Here is an 18,127-nt window from a genome sequence, read left to right as displayed (position 1 = left end):
ACATAACAATGCATGCTTTAAAAGGTTGTTTGTAGCTAATAGATACAAACGCCAGCTGAACGAAGAGCGAACAAGTACTTCAGATGTAACAACATGCATACTGGTAACACAAATGTATTAGACACCAAGGTTTGATTTTAACATAACGAAAAGCTGACCAAACAAGTATCCGATAAAAATGTCGACATAATTTCATGGGCGTACTTTTCTTGTAACGGCATGAGGCGAGTACGCTGGTATTCTGTAAACACATGGTAAAAAAATACCAACAAAATAACATACAATATTTAACAATATAAATTATTCAAAAAGATTTTCAACAAATAGCTGTTATTTAAAATTACTCTATTGCGGCAAGTCGCAAAACCGGAATCCTTGCAATTAGCACATGATATTACAATTAAATATTGTGGTTGTGAAAAATTGATACAATTAAATATACTTAAAAACATTAAAAACGAAATGACATAACAATTGTAAGCTCGCACATTAAATATTTAACCTTTCAAAATAACCTCCCAGCATGAATGACTTTGAAGAGAACACCTAAAAATATTACCAGCATAAATATTCAAAAGCTACAATTATTAATTTATTATAAATATTAGTTATAAATAGAAACACCTGTATTTCGCGTATTCATTTCATGTCAAAGTATTTCACAAAACACTGTAGCTTTTTCTAAGAGTCATGGCAAATTGTGAGGGTGCAGCAGTACGGTGACCACATTCTCATTGGCCCCGTCAAGAGCGGGACGACACCTCTCCCCGACCTCAGCCAATAACCACAGGAGAAAAGCTACAGTATTTTGTGAAATACCTTGACGCGAGATGTATTCGCGAAATACAGGTGTCCCTAGTTACAAACACTAAAGTTGGGGCAGTATTAAGGTGAAGCACTGACTGCAGTAATAGTTGAGGACGACGGAAAGCACCGCCGAAGCATGCGGCGATGTGCACTCGTGGATTACTCGCCTCGCGCGAGCCGCTGGAGCGAGTGCAGGCACACGAGTGCCTCAGCCGTGGCTCGCAGCGAGTGCGCACTCGCTGCCTGCACAGCCGGCGGTAGTCGGCCATGTCTGCACTCCCCGACCAGCCGAGCTCGCAGCCCAGCGACCGAGCGAGCGAGCAGTGGTTGTCCGGTAAGTTCGAACCTCGGTCCCGCTCGTGACAGAACCCCTGCGGGAATCCGAGATTTTTGAAGTGAAAACTTCTTTAGCCGCGTGGAGCGTTTTTTTGGTAGGGGCCAAACTGACGGGTTCGCGTCATCGACATGCTAGTGACGTGTCGCGCCAGACTGGCGAATCGCAGCGGCCTGTGTACATGTATACGCATATATACACTAATACATAGGGGCATGCAGATTTCGCGAAAAGATCTCGGGACCAGATGAAAGTTAAAACAATGTAGCATCGTCTGTGTTTCGTGATTGGGAGAGTTTCTCCCAGGTGCATATCGATTGTAACAACACCAATCACAGTGATTCAGTGCGGAAGTAAACGCGTGCTGAGTGGCCCGTTAAAATAAGGCAACGACTTCTCTCGCAGACGGCCGCCAATCACAAGGAAGAAACCACATGTGCGGGTATACCTTGTTGCAGTCTAATAAGTGTTCAGATCTTTCCGCGAAAAAAGCCTGCCCCTACTAATACATTATTTTTACTCGACTGTATCATGTGCGTGTTGGAATCTTTTTTGGATGGGTAAAATCTTGTGAGTTCGCATCACCGACATGCTGTAGTAGCAGTAAGTGAAGTTAATTTGACCACGTGAATACATGACCTAGGTCTGACATAACTGGTAAGTCATAGCTAGGTAATGCATTTTTACGTAATTTTTATATACCACTGACATCTGTTGTGACTAAAAAATGAATTATGTAAGGGTAAATGATATAATGCTGACATCGTACTGATATAATACCAAAAATCATTTTCTTACGTACTTTTGACGTATAAATGATGTCATAGTACACATTTAAAAACAAAGTTTTAAGTTTTCACTTATGTTGAAAGTCCCCATGTCTGGCTATTTTTTTTTCCTTTCGAGGCTTTATAAATAATCGTGTCTACATTCCGCCGCTACCTAATGATCTGCCTAAGTTCAGACACAGAATTAACATTTGTAAGAAACAAACTATGTTAGGTTACCTTTAATTTTATGTATGATTTGTTGTAAATAGTCTAAATTAAAACTGTTGTAATATTTCATTGAAACTGGGACATACTTTTATGGATACATTCTGCATATTAATTGAAGCACATGCCAAATTGCTATTCAACCTGTACGATAATGGCTTTGTTAATGTTTATTTGGATATTTCTGAATTACGTGAGTGATTTTTTAAGGTTTTTAACGTGGCTTAAAATATTGTAGAAGCTATGATGACTGCCGATGTGTTGGTCGAAACTAGCGAGCTGTACTGGATAACAAGTGGAGCACAATGACTATCAAAACTAGCAGGCTCTAGCACAGTATAAAATATCGCAATACGGTGTCATATATGGAAGCTAATTAAGCTTCAGTGGCATTAAGTTCGTAGAAGTTGTAATATATCTTGGTAAAGGAGTTGGGGGAGGGGGGAGTTTATGTCAGCCTGCTGGGAAATATTACGGAAGAAGGATGTGACACAATTTTTTTTTTTAAATTAAATCCGCCGGGAATTGAACCCAATGCTTTGGAAGTTCGCAACGACTGTGTTTTTGATACAATTATCTTCATAAGTTTTATATAATTTTAAATTAATCCTGAAATAAATTTTAAAAGTCATTTTTAAAAGTCAGTTATGCAAGAAATGACTTTATTAATTTCTTTTAAAAAATTTTAAATTTATTTTTAGTTTTTATGTAAATACGTAAAAGATGCGACAAATGTTTCTCAAGGTTTCATGTTTTTAAGGTCAGGTTCAGAGTTCAAGTTTGAGGTCCTGACCCAGCAGCTTAAATATTTTATTTATTCATTTTAATTTAGGCCACTTTGTAGACATATCAACACACCAACGTTTTTGAGGAATAAAATGTGTAGTTTTCTCTGAAAACGGGAAATGTTCGCTCATTAAAAAAATTTATTTTAAGGAAACTTTGAAGTATTTAGAGGATTTTTGAGACGAAATATAATTTTTGACATTTCAAATCCAAGATAATGTTCACTGAGCGACTCTACTACTTTGCAGGCTTAAGCAAGTGCAAACATTTCTTCTTAGCACTAATAAACATCCACCAGTAATTACTACTCCTACACTGCATCAGCCCCTAGAAAAGAGTGCACCACACTTGGTTCTGTGTGGACTTTTAGAAGATTAAAAATTTCACAATCATGGTTGTGCCTACTTTCGTGAGGCAGAATCTGCATCGGTTCTAGGGAATGCAAGCATATTTAGATTACTGTTATTGAAGGCTAGGTACAGGGAGGTGACTGTGGTGCATTCGATCGAAATTAAGTCACCATTGAAAATTGAAAATCGTACACGGAAGGTACCGACAGTTCAACGCCACCCTTTTTGGGCTAGAAATGTATTCACATGATGTCTACATAGAACATTTTGCCACAGTCATCCTGGATGATGCATCCCATTTGGAAAAAAAAACAGGAATGTTATATATATGTGTGGTTGAAGCACTTCATCACTAACAAGCATGTTTATTCATCACAAACCTGTTATATCGTAACTAAAGAGTTAACTAATTTTCCATTATATTACGAGCCAGGAGTAACTACCACCGCTCTCGCAGCTTGTAGACTACAAAACACATGAAAGCCATTTCATAATTGGATTGGACTCATAAGTTGACTAAGAAATGACATCCCATTGTGCACAATACTATTTACGGCCATAACATAAGTATCTACAACAGGGTATATAGATGCCCAAGGTACAAATTGTATCATAGAGGATTTTAGATTGCCATTCTTTAACATGAATATTGACCTCGAAATAAAATGTTTTTAAAGACTAGAGCTGCACTTTTAAGTTATGGTACTCTTCCAGACAATTTAGGGGTGCAAGATAAAACTGCTGCCACTAAAACGTCTGCCTTTCAAGTATAAAATTATATTGTTACGAATGATAAAACATGTTCGAAAAGGATAGTCCAATTAATGTATTAGCCTAAGTAAAATTTACACTATTAATTAAACTACAACACTTGGAATATCAGTCCACAATTTAACACTCTTTCATTTAGTCCATAGTTTACTATCTCGAATAGAGTTCGACTCGACAATGGTGCTCCCTACTGCTCGTTTGTTACCTCGCACCTCTCTCCCAACACACTCTTACTCGACAGTCACTCACAACTCAGTACCAGGTGTTTCGGTCCTAGATGCACTAGTTTCCTCACACGAAGCCCGTCGCTCTTCGTCTGCTTTCGTGCACTAAGGGGCCACTCGCCCTCTTCTCTTCACTGCCTTCGCAAAGCAGTCTCTCCGTTTGTACAGAATGGGCCAATAGTCACGAAGGGGTTATAACTGTGAATATATATATATTTTTAAATTTATTATTAGTTACCATTGCTCTTTCACAGACTTAAATACCAAGGATGGAAGATTGTTGGCACTTATATGTGGAACACAATTCGTGATAATCAATAGAAACTAATGATAGGTAAAAAGGTTATTTACAGTAATAACCCATTCGTGACTTTCGGCCCAACCTGTATAACTGACATGTCCTGCCCTGGAAAGTTCTCGCGTCCTTTCCGAAGTGTTGCGTCATCAGAATCCCTGACTTAACGTTCGTATGTGCAAGAACAATGGCGTTCTAGTTAAGCCACTTCTAGCAGGTGGGGCGCTGGGAACGTGCCGAACCCTCCAGAGTCGCAGAGATTTCTCCGGGCTAAATGAGAAAAATCTGGGGGAGAGGAGGAGGTAGCAAAGGTGCCGCTGCTAATCGGTTTAGGCGTGAATTGGTAATGGGCCGTGCCTCACTCGCGGGCCAACTAGCTGGCTAACTGGGCTGGCGGGCCTGCCTCGTTGCCTCGCCTCTAGTATACTTGTTTATATATATATGCTAATTAGTTGCCATGCATGTTATCATCACTGAAATAATAGTTTTTTGTTTACTACAATTTTTCTAATGTTCATCCCATTCAGTGTTTTGTGAAGTATTAATCAACTACTGGTCTCATTAAAACAACTCATTAGTGACAGCAATCTGTTACTAATATACCAATTTTCATGGACACTACAAAATTATTTTACCACCAAATATTTGAAATACTATTTATTAATGAAATATTTTATAATAGCAACTAAACTGTAACTCTTTCAAATGATGGTTTTCACACGAAAAATTTATATGATCAAATAAATGGTTGATTGGGTTGAAATGGGGCCAATGAGGCATGAACAGTGAGTAGGGAGTCATGCAGCCCCAGCAGTCGAATAAAGTTTGACAAAGTTGTCATGGAAACAGTGACATTCTTACCACAAACCAGATGAAACTGAATAACAGTAGCTTGATGGCACATCTAGGTTGAGAGAGTAGCAAGTAACCCTTAAAATATAAGGGCAGATATAATCTTGAACTAAGAAAGGAGCTAGTGTTATAAATACCGATGATCAGTTTAAAAAGGTTTTATACAAGTTTTGAAGTGCTAAATTGTTAGATACAGAAACCAGGTGGGAGGACTAAGAAACACAAAAAAAAAAAAAACACCTTTTACAACACAAAGCTTTTTTTATCAGTCAATAATGTTAAACAGTTTGGTAACTACACATGTCCAAAGGAAAATATTTTGTATTGATTGTTAAAAACTCGACACTGTCATACACATAAGCTTACCCAGATATACATTCACATACAGGGCTCATGTGTAAAATCCTTGAAGATACATTTTTAAATGGCTACTTAATTATCCTGAATAATAATTTAAATTAGTGCCTAGCCTGGACGTAGAAGAATGGTGGTGCAGATGGTGCATTTACCATCTGACGATGTATTTGTATCACTCTGGTTAGATCCAAAAGAAGCTAGTTCTTAGAATCCAACTAAACCGTTTGAATCAGCTATGAACACACCCATTTTTAACCACATGTATTGGATTTCACATTTTGCCTCCATCAGGATGTCAGTGCAGATATTGTCATGGTGCTAATCAAGGTAGTGCATGGTCACAACATATTCTTGCTTGGATATGGGAAGACCTTTTTACTCCACGATATCGAAGAATTGGCGCAGCTATACCATAATTACGATTCCGAAACAATGGCAGCCTTAATCTAGCAGTATTTCTAAACACAACACATTAGCCCATGGTGAGAGCTGTCTCTGAACCAAGGTATTTGCGGACCTATAAACTGTGAGGCAATGCCCCATAACTACAGTACCTGGCTGAAAAAATGGTAGGGTGGGATATACAGAGTGAAGAAATGGCAAGGACGAACCTTTTACCCCGTAGGTGGGGGCTACCAGAAGGTCAAAAATATTCACAGGTGTAAATTCGAGAAAAATTCCAAACTTCATCAAAAAAATCACTCATTTATTAATTGATTGATTTGATCTATTGCAGTGCTAGGTCCGATTCTTGGTCGATCCAAAAAATGTTTTTTCTAGTTAAAAAAGCTCTTGTTTAATACAATATCGTGAAAAGTCCTAAAGTAGGCTTAAATTCCTCTACATACTGCCAGCCTCTAGTAAGCCGATAGTTGCATATTGAATAACATCTCTGAAATTTCGTAATAATTAACCTAGATTCGGGAAAATTTTTAAAAATTATTAAAACAAACGGTCTCATTAATTTACTGATTAAAGCTATGGATAACTGTAATTGCTTCAATCCTTGATCGATTCAAAAAAAAATATTTGATTTAAATGACCAAAAAATTACATTTTCAAGAAATAAAACAACAAAATTAGAAACAAAAAATTTGTTCCATAGTTTCTACTCTACTACAGGAACACTTGCTAAAGTTAGAAAACTTATTAACATTCATTTGCATCGGCTTGAACTGACAAATTCTTAGCTCAAATCGGTTTAGTGAAACAGAGACCAGCCAGATCCTTTTCCTACATAGTCTTTTTCTTCACGACAGAGTTTCTCGATACCGTGTTTAACAGACTGCTTCACATTGTCGGAATTGTAAATAGGTGTATTCACGGTCTTGAATGCACACTTCTTCAGTTTGTCCTCGATTGGAATTGGTTTGACATATACACAGTCCAACCACAAGTTTTACTTGAAAGGTTCATATGTAGCTACTTCATCAGTAAGCTGATTGATAATGTTCTGCATGATATCGTCAAGAAAAGTACAAATGTCTTTCGACTCACTAAACGTATTTATACAATAGTAGTCTTTCAATGTTCCACGAAATGCAGATTTGGCCAAGTGAAATCCGTTATCATGTACCTGTATTGCACCGAGCACAGTCTTAAGCTTAGATTCATGTCCAGGCCTCATCGCATTCATTTTCTAAACTTCTGTTTTTGTGCTTGTACGCATACGAGTCTCCAATCTAAAGCGAGGAGTCGAAATTTCTGCAGTAGGTAAATATAGTATGTCCTGGGGCAGTGGCTGGGGGCTGGGGATTCGGAAATTCATGGCGGCCATCTTGGATTACAACATCACGGTGGCCATGTTGGATGAACTTGATCTATGATCCCGGCGGCCATTTTTTATGACGTCACTTCCGGCTGCCCTCTTAGTTTCCACCATTTTTTGTCAACAACATTCCGTCATTTTGAATTATGACATCATGTTCCCCATTTTGAAAATTCACTATTATTAACTTACAAATTCGGAAAGAAATATTAATAATTAAAAAAATTATTAAAATTTTAGTTTAATAACTTGATGACTTCATCATCGAACGCCCCACTCCTATGCGTTACACTTTTAGTTACAGCCACCATTTTAAAAATGTATTTATTATTTAAAATAAATAATAAAATAAATAAGTTTTACTTAAATTATATAAGCATCGTCTGGTGAAGCAATCATCATGTTTAGTAGAGTCTATCATCTAGATTTAATCTGATGGATATCACAATTGAGTGTTGGTTCTTCAAGTACGTCAGTGTAAGGATATGTTTATATATCCTAACAGTGTTGTTATGAACCTTACAGACCAAAAATCCACAAACTCCACACTCAATCCACAAAAAAAAAATGAATACAGTAATTTCGTTTATGACCGCCATTTTTTCTTAAAGACATAATCATTTATGATGTTTATGTGCATAGTCTGTGATTATGTTATATATAAAATTAATCGTCTCATCTTTGTGGATGCGATGGTTATTGTAATACTACTTAATAACTTTTCTTCCAACAAATATTAATTTATTTACTCAATCATAGTCGTTACAGGACCAGACCTTTTTTTAGAGTCCTAACCAACAAGTAAGTATCTCTTCTAAGCATGACCATGTTTGCGTATTTGTACTCAAAAGTTTCATGGAAGCAGATATTTTAAATGTTTGCGTATATATCCGTTTCCCTAAAATTATTAACAAAAAAAAACAATACAGCCTTAATAGTGCACGATAATTAGAGACCGGAAAAATTCCCGAATTAATTTCGCGATAGGCTAAAATACAAATAGTTATACCTCAGTGCTGCCTCTGCTATTGGCTCACAACTCACCTGGATGACTCTGGGCCAATGAGAAACACGCAACCAAAGTTTTATCGAATCACAGGCTGCTACGTTGGGACGTCTCACAATACAGCAGCCAATGAGTGGGTGACATTTGACCGAGTGTATGTAGAACTACGGAGTTCATCCTGGAGGTCATTGAACCCGCTAATTTTTCCGGTACCTAACGTTAATATTATGCTACAAACAAATATGACGATTCACATTTGTAGAGTATTAAATGAGCTCCTCCATGAGAGAGAACCACATCCAACACATAACATTTTACGTTTCAACTTGATGTCTGATCGCTATAGCGTATATGATACAGTTACAAAACTCACCTCAGCCATTACTGCCGCTATGAGATGCACTTCATATCACATGAAAATAGTATATTTTTAAAATTCGTGACAAGAATTCGAAGTAAATAATATATAAAAATATTTAAAACTATTTAATAAAAAAAGGGTTGTCTGTAAAGTCGGTTTACGGACGATAGTTTAACGTGACGTCATAACAAAACATTGATGAAATGATTGCATACTTTTATGAATAAAATTGAATCATTTTTATTGAATTATCACTATTTTGTATGGATACAAAGAAGGAATGAAATGAAATCTACAATTTAATTCATAAATTTACTTTTATTTGCACTCATTAATTAAAATATATTTATTACTTTAACGAAGAGATTATTTTAACTATAACTTTTATACCTGTTTGCTATTTAACTTCTTCCAATCTGTGTTATTCTGTTAAGGATAGGACGATGATAGGAAAAGTAGGAAACGAATGGGAGTGTTTCAAGTTTAATGTGCCTCGAAAAAGTCAAATCTATGGTTGTTTCAATCGAGTGGAGAGAGATATATGCGGCGCAAGCGTACTATAACCTTAACGGGACACATCGTAACGGGACAATGTGTGTAACGGGACACTTTTTCGTGCGTGCAGCTGGCGTTCATCGATTTATTAGACGTTGTCACGTCAAAAAACACACCTTCAAACCATCTTCTCCCCTCGCTAACACAATGCCATTCAGAGGGCGTTACCGACCCCCTTCACAATAGCCCGCTCCGCAGTACTTTCCATACTAGCCATCAAATAATCTGTCCACACAACTATTCACGCACAAAGCTCCAAAGTCGATAGTTCGGGATATGTGCCTAATATTCCACCCACCACAGCAGCAATATCCTCCTCAGTCAGAGTGGAGGTGTTCACAGGTACATCTGCGATGTCTTCCTTGGAATCTTCGTCTTCGTCCATCGCAAGAGCTTCTTCCTGGTCACTAGCCTCCTCCCACCTCGCATAGGACTCCTCCTCAACAATCTCCTCATAGCTTGCACGACACATCTTACTAGCTCTGTTGATAACTACGAATGATACATCCTAAGGGTGCAATGGTTCAACTATCTCCACCTATCTACCCTTTCTATTCGAGTCCTGTCCATACATGCCAAGCGCACGCACTACTGAAGCACGACCTTTGACATCAGCAGACCTACCCCCTCCCCCTCACACTGACCAATCCCAGACCAAATAGCTGCGTCATATAGACCTGTCGCCACATCTCCCCAGCCTCCTAATACCATTTTAAGCAACTTCAACAAGCATTCCGGCCTCTTAACTAGTGAATAAAGTTTCAAACAGTACAGGAATAAATATTTTTATTTATTTATTTAAGACTTCAATGTATTAACATAAAAATTTGCATTACAATACCTTATAATTTATACATCATCAATTTTTAACCAATTGTTTTCAGAGTTATCAAATCCTAGCCACTTCACAAACAAGCGATCATCTTTCCGATGTAACCCTTTTTCTACTAAATAATTGCTTGGGTACATGTTAGGCTGAATTTCTTCCCCATAGAATGCGCCACGCATCGCCGAACCTCATAAATCTTCTGAATAATATATCGGGCCGTAATTATGTATTTTACTAACATGTAATATTTCTGCTGAACATTTAGAAATACATACAAATTCTTCAATTTTAGCCCTAAGTTTTCTTATGCCTAGTTTATTTACTTTAGAATAAGCAGTTTTCAGGAGTGAGTTATCTTTTACATTAACAGGCACCATGACAATTTTTCGTTGTTTTCGGTAACATATCAATCCGCTTATAACTCCCTTTTGCTGTGAACTCCATTCACATGGCTTCCTCTATCATTTTATCTCGGTGAACATAGAATAATTATTTATTCCGAACATGGCTACAAGGATCAATGACTACTAGGATACATCAACCACATAGAAAACAACTTCAAAGATATTAAAATACCAACTCAGCAAATATAATGCTTACTGTAGAGCCGAAACATCCCTGAAATATGTATTTTATGCTTACTGCAAAACCAAGGGGTTTTTAACAATTAAATATTCAGCCCTGGCTACATACGTGGCTACAAAAATTCAGTGAAACAGACACACATTTGTACAAAACATTCGACTCGGAAGGATACGATCACTAGGATACATTCGCTAAAAAACTGAAGGAAACGATAGGTTCCAGCTCAACCTGGCTACAGTCTCCATCAAAATTTGGCTCAAAATGATTTCAGTTACAATGTTGTATGAACTCATCACGATTACTGGAAAAGAGTTATTATTACTCTCCATTTTGTTGGTCATTGACTACAATTTTTACATATTTTAGATGTTTACTACGAGAACCCAATCTTAGCTAGATATTATATTACGCTATATAAAAAATTTTTTTTATCCAAAATATAATTTTGTTTTTCATTTTCATACACATGCATACAAATAATTTGAGTAGGTTAACTGCAAAACTGCCCTTATGCAAAGAAAAAAAATCTAGTAAAGAGTCGATTCAGACTCAGTTGGCATTACCGTATCTACAGTGTCCATATTACGTTTGAAATGTCCTCCATTCCTTTATAAATGATGTGGTGAAATATGTGGTGTGTTTCAAAACTGTTATGCATAAAGGCATATGCAACAAAACTATCCTTATCCGCAATGTGACATAATACTTCAAAACGTTCCTATTCCTTAAGTGGCACATGTGTGTGTACACTTGTAACAAAACTGCCCTATTCCTGCAATTACATTTTCACATAGAATGCAAGGTGAGAATGTGGTTTTGCAAACATTTACAGCACTGTATTATATTTGACGACGTAGCCAACAAAGTGACATATCAGTTTTTCAGAAAAATATTCGTCTACAAGTTCAATATCAGTTTTAAGACACCAGCTAAAGATGCAGTCTCTACATGCCTTCAAGTTTAAAATCAAATTCAGCAAGCTGATACAAAATCTGATTTGATGATACAGTTTAGAGTTCATCAATTGAAACCCAAAGCATTTTACAGCCACTTTCATGAAACTGAAACTAACAACATTCTGTTATTTTCCTACCATTTTCTAAAAAAACCTAGTTCTGCCCCGAGTGCCTGACCAGGCAGCATACTATAGTAAACAGTTCTACAACAATTTCACAGTTTGTCGTGGGCACTAAAAAACACCACAGAATACTGACACAGTTCCCATTTATACCTGGCTGTAAAATGAGAGATGTAAGGGTTCGAATGAAATCATTTCAGCCTTTCTTGATACTCTCAGGAATGCACTACTAGAATACAGCAATTACGATTGTGTTCGAATCTGTTTAGATGGCTGTCCTGGACAGAATAAAAACTCCACTGTGATTGGAGTAGTGATTAAGTGGCTTAAAGATGAATCACCAAAATCAGTACAGAAGGTTGAATTTGTGTTCCCTGTTGTAGGACATTCTTTCCTACCACCCGACAGGGTTTTTGGGAGAGTATAAAAAGTAATTAAGAGTTTGGAGACAAAGGAAACATCTAGAAAATTCACAGCTATTTTTAAGGATTTCGGGACTGTTAAGAGATTGGGTGCAGAAGTGCCTGTCCATGACTAGAAGTTTACTGTTAAAGAAGTAATCAAGCCTACCGGAAATATAAATTTAAGTTATCTTTGTGTAAAAGAATTATCTTAACTAGGAACACCAAGGGAAACATTAGTGTGCAAGGCGAGCAACACCACAGATGTTAATTAGGTGTTTCCGGATCAATAATAAAGAACAAGTCGATAAGCAGCATTAAACCTATTCAACTTGACAACATGGTTCCTGGTAAACATGAAAAGTTAATTGATGTTGCTAATCTTCTAGCCAAACATTTTGAAGCCAACTGGTGACACCGTGTATGGTCACGAGACGTTAATTTAAGATTCTACACACAAACATTTAAGGACATGAAGAAGCTTACCTTTCATGTTAGCGGGTAGGAATAAACTGACATCTTGTGACATCACGACTCATAGATAGGCTACGGCTGTGTGCGGCAATGACAGTACACTTTCACAAAAAAACCATAGACAAAAGTGGAGACTTCATTCCAACACAAAATCGAATTCAGTGTTACCAAATCCGGATTTAGCAAGAGTAATAATAAGTCCCGGAAATCGGTTATACATATAGGCTATATATATCGATTATGTGAGCTGGTGTCAAGATCCTTCTAGAACATTCTAGAATCATCTCTATTATTAAATTAAACCAGAGAATTGTAGGGGCAATAGGAGGGAAGGGGAGAGAGAAAATGGGTATATACGCTCGAGGTTTTGACCAGTCAGGCATGGAGCAGCAGGACCATCACCACCAACATCATGAGGCATAAGATAGAGAAATCGACAGCAGGAAAGGTGTTTTGGAGAGTTAAGTATTGGTAGGGTTGTAATTATCTGTTATGAAATGGCCAGTAGAGTTTGATGATGATAATAACTTTGATAGTGTGTGTCATATCTGTTGGACTTGTGTTTTTTTTTTTTTTTGTGAATATGATGCACCTGTTTAAACTAAAAGTGTTAGCAGTTTTTTTTGTTTAGGTGCTAATAATGTGGATTTGGCACTTGTTCCATTTTCTGCACCTCCTGTGCATTTTCTTGTTTGGCGGCCAAATTGTTTTCAATCTTGCCTTATGAATTGGTTAGTAATTTTTTTTAATTTTAGTACAGATATTAAGCATTCAAATGTAGCTTATAAATGTTGGCTTTTCTAGCCTAGAGCGTATACCAAAGAAAACTATAAAGTTAGATATAGTATTTATTGTGTGTAAATTATATTTGTTTGTTTGGACTAACTAGTCATCACAGATATAACAATTTTTTTGTACTGGAAGTTATATATGAGATATGTTAAAGACTAACAACAAATGTTGGAATTAATTTTATGTGTTTGGTCAATGTTCTGTCACCTTACATTTTCAGCATAGGTTTTGTCCCTTTGTATTTGGTTTTGAATTTAATATGCAGTTAGGCCCCATCTGGGCAAGTGTTTACCTTGTGTAAGGTAACAAGAGTTGATGCTTGCAGTGGGAGTTGGGACTCTGATGGGGTCCGGCCTCATTTCCTGCGCAACTTTGCTAACTTTGCTCTTTCTCATTTGTAAGTGTGGCATAACATTGGGAAAGTGGTCATAATTGTTTACTTGTGTTTGGAAAAGTTGCTGGGTGTTTGCCATAATGTGTACAGGACATGGTACTGCATGGATCCAGTCCCTTAGCAAGGCTTCCCTGATTGCGTTACTCACAGATGCCGGGATAACATGCCAAGAGAGCGACTCCATAGACAGTCTCCGAAGCGCGGCCCGCTCGTTAGTCAGAAAGGACGATGAGGCAGTTAGTGAACTCGGTGAGTCGATTCTGAAAAAGTTAATATCTCTCCCCAGTAGTGTTGTAGAAAGGGTTCCTCTGCTTAAAAGTCTTGGGTTGTCTTTGGTAGTAATATTCTGGTAGAGATTTTGAAAGTAAGCAAACTTGGAATATTCAATAATAGAGTAGTGTTTGCTGCGGCATTGTTAAAAGTTCCCGAGTTACTTCAGCCTATTTTCAGTGAAGCTATTCACAAGAACTGGGATTTTGCAAAATTAAGACAGGAAGATTTGAGGAATGTGGGATCTAGTGTGGCGATTTAGAAAATCCGAATGCAGATTCTGGATAGGAGTCAAAGTCCCCATGAATCCATGCGTTCATTTGTTTATGAAACAAGTGGAAGTGTTAGGTTTTCCCTGTGAAGAAAGTTATTTAGTTGAATTGGTGTTTCATAATCTGGCCCACTGCTTACAGTCGTTTCTTCGTTTTCTCTAAGAAACCAGCCACATTATCTGATTTGCTTAGATTGGTCAACCAAGTAGAATTAACCGTTGCTGACAGTAGTTTACGTGTTGCTCCTAAACATAAGGTCTCAACACTTCAGATGTGTGAATTTTGCCATAGAACCAATCATTTTACAGATAACTGTTTTCGGCTTAGAAATTCTAAGCAGGTTAAAACCGAGAAAGGGAAAGTTTTTAATGTAAAGCAGACAAACCTTTCTAAAGAGTCGAGCTCCCAGGCAGAGGTTTAGGCAGTGGATAGTGTGACACCGGAACATGGGAATGGTTCGAATAGGATTGAGGAAAAGAAGCCAATTAAATGTTTTTTGTGTGTTAAAGAAGGGCAAATTCAGTATTATTGTCCGATTAATAATAAGCCGCAAGGTTTGAATTATGTTAACCAATATAGTAAATCGATTAAATATGGTTTACTATATGTAACTATTGATATTTTTGGTAACGAGATTCTTGGATTAATTGATTCAGAGGCATCTAATTCATTGATGAGTGTCTCTTGTTGTAACCATTTGCTACGTAATTCCCCAACCGGGTCAGTAAAGGTATTTAAAAATGAGGTAATTTCGTTCACCCTTACCGATGGAGGGCTAGTAAAATCTGGTGCCACAGCCAAAGTTAAGGTTAAAATTGCAGGGTTCTCATGGATCGTTTGTTTTCGGCTCTTGGAAGCTTTATCCCAAGATATAATATTAGGAATTGACTTTTTGGCTAAGACTCAAGCGAGGGTAAATGTTCGCAACACCAGTCTGGAATTTGGTTTTTGCCCCGGGATGCCAGTTCCATTAGTGACAAAATCTTTTCATAATATAAATGTTCAAATTTCTAGTTTAGATGAGTTTCATGACCAGGATATTGAAAATCTCAAAAAGGAATTTTCAGACGTACTGTAACAAATATCCTATAGTTTTGAAATTGATGGATGATAATCCAGTAGCTTCAGTCCCCTACAGGTCAAAATATTTAAGAAAATAATTTCTGATTTCAAAACCGAGGGTCTCATAGAGGATTCAAACAGTGTTTATGCTAGCCCTGCATTCTTAGTAACTAAAAAGTCTACAGGAGAATACCGTTTAGTTTGCGATTTACGAAAAATTAATGATAAGATAGTTTTGGACACATATCCCATTCCATTGATAGATTCCGTGTTTCAGTATGTTGGGCAGGCCAAGTACTTTACTATATTTGATTTAAATTCTGCTTTTCATCAGTGTGAACTCCATCCAGATTCTCGTGAACCTTTAGCTTTTTGTACACCATGGGGTCTGTATCAGTGGACTAGGCTGCCTATGGGAGTAAATTGTGGGCCTCAAGCTATGTCCAGAATCTTGTATAATGTGTTAGGAAAGTATGTGCATGATTTTGTTTTCACTTATATTGATGATGTATGCATCTATAGTTTAACTTTTGAAGATCATATCAATCATATCCGTTTGGTACTAGAAGAATTACGGGAAGCAGGACTGACTGTAAATCCCAGTAAAGTTGCTTGGGCAGAGAACCATGTGCGCTATTTGGGATGTATTATTTCCAACGGAGAATTGAGGACTGATCCTGACAAGGTGAAGTCAGTTTTATCTTTCCCTCCTCCTAAAAATTTGAAAGGAGTTAGGCGTTTCCTAGGGATAGCTGCTTTTTATGCCAAATTTATTCCAAATTTCGCTCAGCTAACAGAATCCCTAAACTATTTGAAGAGAAAAAAATATAGAATTTGTTTGGGGAGCCCCAAAACAACAGGCTTTTGTTAAATTAAAGGAAACTCTTAGTCAACCTCCTGTACTACAACTTCCTGATTTTGAAAAGGGTTTCGAATTGCATGTAGATGCTAGCTCCATTGCTTTAGGCGCCGTGTTAAGTCAAAGAATAAAAGATCTTCTAGCACCTGTTGCTTTTGCGAGTCGTCTTTTGACTCAGGTTGAAAGGAAGTACACCACCTATAAGGAGTATTCGGCGTGCCTGTTCGGGATGGAATATTTTTCCAACTACCTGGAATTTGGCACCTTTAAATTGTACACCGACAATCAAGCATTGGATTGGCTTCTTGCATCCACGAAACCTTTTGGTAGGCTAGCTCGGTGGTTAGTTAGGTTGTCTGCATTTAGTTAAGAAGTTCATCATGTGCGTGGGACTGAGAATGCTGTCGCTGATGCACTTTCAAGGATGTATTGTGAGGATGAATTTATACAGTCTACAGTCCCTGTAAAAATTCAACCTGAATCAGCTGTTAATATTGTGAAGGAAATTCTGTATCTGTATTACAGCAATTTCCTAGATTTTTTGTCAATATTAAGGGATATCAGGAGAAGGATAAAGAGTGTCAGGAGATACTGGGTAATATTGCTAAAGGAACATCAGATAATTGTTTAAATAAGGGACTAGTAGGGTTAACTATCAAAAGGGAAAAATTTGGCATTTTTGCACCAGAGGAGGTTCGTAGTATGATATACGACTATTATCATAATTCATTTTTTGGTGGCCATGTAGGCCGTGACAAAACAATAGCTCGGATCAATGAGTTGTTTATTTGGCCAGGTTTGCGTAAGGAGATAGAAAAGAAAGTTAAGGCTTGTGTAAGCTGCCAAAAGGCAAAATCACGTAATAAAAAAGGTGAGTGTAAATATGCCGCTAATGTCGCCAGTTATCCTTGGGAACGTTTGTATCTAGTTGTAGTAGGTTCTTTGCCACGAACCACGTCAGGTTATATGGCTATCTTGGTAGGTGTTGATAGTTTTACCAAATATTGTTTCTTTTTCCCTCTGAGAAATATTGAAGCTAGTGAGATATGTCGACATCTAGGACAATATCTTTTCCCTAATTTTGGGTCCCCAGTTTCCATAGTTTGTGATAATGCCACATATTATTCATCGGTAGAAATTAAATATTTGTTGTTCGATTGGGGAACTAAGTTGTGCACACTTCCCCATACCATCCCCAAGGGAATATTGTGGAAAGGTACAACAGGACCTTAAAAGTAGCTCTTCGAGCTCTTACAGAGGATTCACAGTGCAAGTGGGATGAATTTATGTACTACCTGGCCTTGTGCTTCAATAATGTAATTAATGGTGCTACTAAGTATACCCCCTCACAACTTTTCTTAGGAAGATCATTGTTTCATCCTCTGATTAATATGTGTTCATTGAATTCCTTTGTTTGGGAATCAGACAATAAAAAGATGGATAATGTTTGGGCTGATGTGGTTAAAAATTTAACTCACTACCACCAAAAGTTGGCAGAGAAATATGATAGGACTAAATCGGATGTTTAATTTAAAGTGGGAGATTTGGTATTATTAGAATCTCATTTTCTTAGTTCTAAGATTGACTATTTTTCAGATAAGCTGGTCCCTCTGCGGTTGGGTCCATATCAAATAATTAAATTCACAACAG

Source organism: Bacillus rossius, chromosome 2 (assembly GCF_032445375.1).
Source record: "Bacillus rossius redtenbacheri isolate Brsri chromosome 2, Brsri_v3, whole genome shotgun sequence".
Lineage (NCBI taxonomy): Eukaryota > Metazoa > Arthropoda > Insecta > Phasmatodea > Bacillidae > Bacillus > Bacillus rossius.
This window is presented reverse-complemented; position numbering follows the sequence as displayed.